The 3,723-nt window shown below is 39.3% G+C and overlaps 1 non-coding gene across 1 annotated transcript; it reads left to right on the top strand.

The window, feature by feature from the left end:
• Positions 1-2,168: 2,168 nt before the first annotated feature.
• TRNAI-UAU (transfer RNA isoleucine (anticodon UAU)) lies at positions 2,169-2,250 on the top strand. The gene has a single exon. It is a non-coding gene; the product is annotated as a tRNA-Ile (tRNA).
• Positions 2,251-3,723: the final 1,473 nt, after the last annotated feature.

Below are 3,723 nucleotides of genomic sequence, written 5' to 3'. Positions count from 1 at the left end.
AAGTGATCTTCACTTTGATGTAGAAGAAAAGGAACATGTGAACAAGCCATACGTTTGAATACTGCATATGAGTGGTCATGTTAGCTTTAGGCATCAGAATGAATTACATAATTTACCATCTATGCTACATCCATGTCAGTTCAATCAATGATCAACCATTCTCAAAATTTGCCAAAATCAATCTTAGTCAAAAGAAGTCTAACTGCTAGCTCATATCCCTGCTGCCTTTTTAGGGTTATCAACACAGGATGAGCAGAGTGATTAGCAAACATAAACAGAGCCAAGCTGATTTTGCTGCTTTCCAGTAAGGCACCCTAGTGATGGATTCAAAGCTACACTGCTCTGCACTGCTGTATAATGTCTTCCTTGCTGCTGCTTCTGATTTTCTGTAACGTAGACGCAGGGGTGTAGAAATCCTTCATGTTTGAGTGTCCTGTATGTGGGAGATCATAGCAAGTAATCTATACCACCTAATTAAGTGATATCTAAAAATTAGCGGATGAGCCAACACAGGAAAGATAAGTAAAATATCTGGATACAAGTCATATGTTTTGTAAAATGGTGCCGCAAAGTCAATGTACAAACAAATCCCTGATAATTACATTGCTGTTGCATTCTAACATTTGTCTTTTTGTCTTATTGGATATAAAATATTTTCTGCCACTTACATCAAAAACAAACTTCTGATATAAATAACTTAGAATATTTGTAAGCGGCAGCGTGGCTGAGCGGTCTAAGTCTCTGGATTAATTCTCCAGTCTCTCTGGATGCGTGTGTTAAAATCCCACCACTGCCATTATTTAATTGCATCCAATTTTTACAAAAAATTAGGAAACGGTTGAGGAAGTAAAGGGGATTGAGAACTTAGGAGGCAGCGGTCATGCTATCCTATAATTTTGAACTACAAAAGGAGGAAAACCTGCGAAAACTGAGATTTTAAGATTGGACTGTAGAAAGGCAGTTTTTAATGGACTCAGTAAAAAGGAAGGAAAGGTAGGATGTTCTAAAGGAAAGAAATGTCCAGGAAGGATGGGAGATTTTTCTAAATTAAATTCTCACTGCACAATCAGTAAAAATCCCGAAAAGAAGGAAGAATGGAAAGCATTTATGGAGACCAGGATGGCTGAATACTGAACTTAAAAGCTTGCTAAAAAGGAACAAAGAAATGAATATCAGATGGAAAGAAGGGTTCATATCTAAAGACGAATATAATGCTGTCTGCAGGGAAAGCTGGGATAGCGTTAGAAGAGCTAAAGCCAGTAATGAAGTGAGGCTTGCAAGGGAGACCAAAAGCAATAAGAAAGGATTTTGGAAGTAAGTCAAAAGTTAAAGAAAAGCCAAAGACGCTATAGGATTTTTAAAGGATGTAAAGGGTAAAGTGGTCAATAATGATATTGAGAAGACTGAACTTTTAAATTCCTATTTTGCTTCTGTGTTCTCTAAGAAAGCAAATATAACATGAAACAATCTTCACTGTGCTGTAGAAGAAAAGGAACATGTGAACAAGTCATACGCATGAATGCTGCATATGAGTGGTCATGTTGGCTTTAGGCATCAGAATGAATTACATAATTTACCATCTATGTTACATCCATGTCAGTTCAATCAATGATCAACCATTCTCAAAATTTGCCAAAATCAATCTTGGTCAAAAGAAGTCTAACTGCTAGCTCATATCCCTGCTGCCTTTTTAGGGTTATCAATACAGGATGAGCAGAGTGATTAGCAAACATAAACAGAGCCATGCTGCTTCTGCTGCTTTCCAGTAAGTCACCCTAGTGATGGATTCATAGCTACACTGCTCTGTACTGCTGTATAATGTCTTCCTTGCTGCTGCTTCTGATCATCTGTTATGTTCAGGCAGGGGTGTAGGAATCCTTCATGTTTGAGTGTCCTGTATATGGGAGATCATAGCAAGTAATCTATACCATCTAATTCAGTGATATCTAAAAATTAGCGGATGAGCCAACAGAGGAAACATTAGTAAAACATCTGGATACAAGTCATATGTTTTGTAAAATGGTGCCCCAGAGTCAATGTACAAACAAATCCCTGATAATTACGTTTCCCTGAAAATTAGTCTCTTTGTCTAATTGGATATATAATATTTTTTGCCACTTATGTCATTAGCAAATTTCTGATATAAATAACTTTGAACATCTGTATGAGGTAGCGTGGCCGAGCGGTCTAATGTGCTGGATTTATGCTCCAGACTCTCTGGAGGCGTGGGTTCAAATCCCACTGCTGTCATTATTAATTTGGATCTAATTTTTAACAAAAATTAGTAAACTGTTGATGTAGCAGAGGGAATTGAGAATGTAGGAGGCAGCGGTCATGCTATTCTGTAATTTTGAACTACAAAAGGTGGAAAACATGCGAAAACTGAGATTTTAACCCTCCGTCACATACAATAGGCCTGACAGGCACATCTCTTTTACTTTCATTTCTCCTTCCTCACCAGATTGTGAGGAAATCCCCTCCCTCCAGGTAGTCTCCTGTCTCTAGCAGCTCTGTGAAACCTCATATTACAGTTGGATTGCAGAGCTTCAGGAGTAGAGATGAGCGTTGTTCTACTCGAACTGTTCGCCAATCTCAAATTCGAGCTGTTTTGGGCGGTGTTCGAGCCGTTCGGCGAACACGAACGATTTGAGAAAAATTCGGCTGTTTGAGGTTATGTTCGATAACTGTTCGTGCACCAAAATCATAACTGGATTTTTTCTCAGTAATGATGAAAATTAATGTTAATACGCAGTTTGAGTGTACAGCGGGGTGGGGAGGGGCAGGGGATGGATCTCCTAAGGAATAATGAAGATCTCCATTTTTTTTTCTCTTTCCTGCATTTACAGTGGGGAGGTGCAATCTGTCAGCCTATCAGCAGCGCACACACGGAGCGAAGTGCTTTTTTCACACAAGCAAGGGCATGTGTCATTGGCAGTGTATGTCACATGTCCTTGCCCTATAAGACCAAGCCATTTTCCCCGTCGCCACCATTTTCTCACTGCTTCAGCTGCGTGTTAGATGGCACCGCTGTTGCTGTGTGCGCTATACCTTGTTAATTTCAAGCCAATTTTCGCACAAATCTACACATAGCTTGGTAGTACGGAATAGTTGTGATTGCAGTCCTTTTAAGGACTAGGTTACAGCATTTCCTACGACTTTTATCAGGCAGGTCTGTGCTCTTAAATAGATAGATTGTGGGAGTAAAGACTAATTGTAATTGCAGTCCTTTTCAGGACTAGGTTACATCAGTTCCTATCAGTTTTTGCCAGGCAGGTCTGTGCCAGTGCTGTGCAAGTTTTTTTCACAGCATTTGGCTGAATCTAGCAAAGCTAATCCTTTTTGGCCTATTGCAGAGTGTGTTAGTCAGTGGAGTAGCCTATCTGTGTTGCAAGATATACCACCTGTGTATAGAGTACCAATTTTTTTACTGCACCTAGTAAAGTAAAATCTTTTGAGCATAGCATCATTCTATTAGTCCATCTATACTGACCTCCATCAGGTTGCAAACTGAATATATTTTTTTTCTGCATCTACCTCTGAAAAAATATTGGGCTTCTAGCTGTGTGTGGGACTTGTTCTATTAATCCATCTATACAGACCTCCATCAGGTTGCAAACTGAATATAATTTTTTTCTGCATCTACCTCTGAAAAAATATTTGGGCTTCTAGCAGTGTGTGGGACTTGTTCTGTTAGTCCATCTATACTGACCTCCATCAGGTTGC

This window comes from Phyllobates terribilis, unplaced genomic scaffold, assembly GCF_046119375.1.
Source record: "Phyllobates terribilis strain yellow unplaced genomic scaffold, ASM4611937v1 Scaffold_11__3_contigs__length_659146591, whole genome shotgun sequence".
Lineage (NCBI taxonomy): Eukaryota > Metazoa > Chordata > Amphibia > Anura > Dendrobatidae > Phyllobates > Phyllobates terribilis.
The sequence above is the reverse complement of the archived record's forward strand: the minus strand, read 5'-3'. Positions and strand labels throughout refer to the sequence as shown.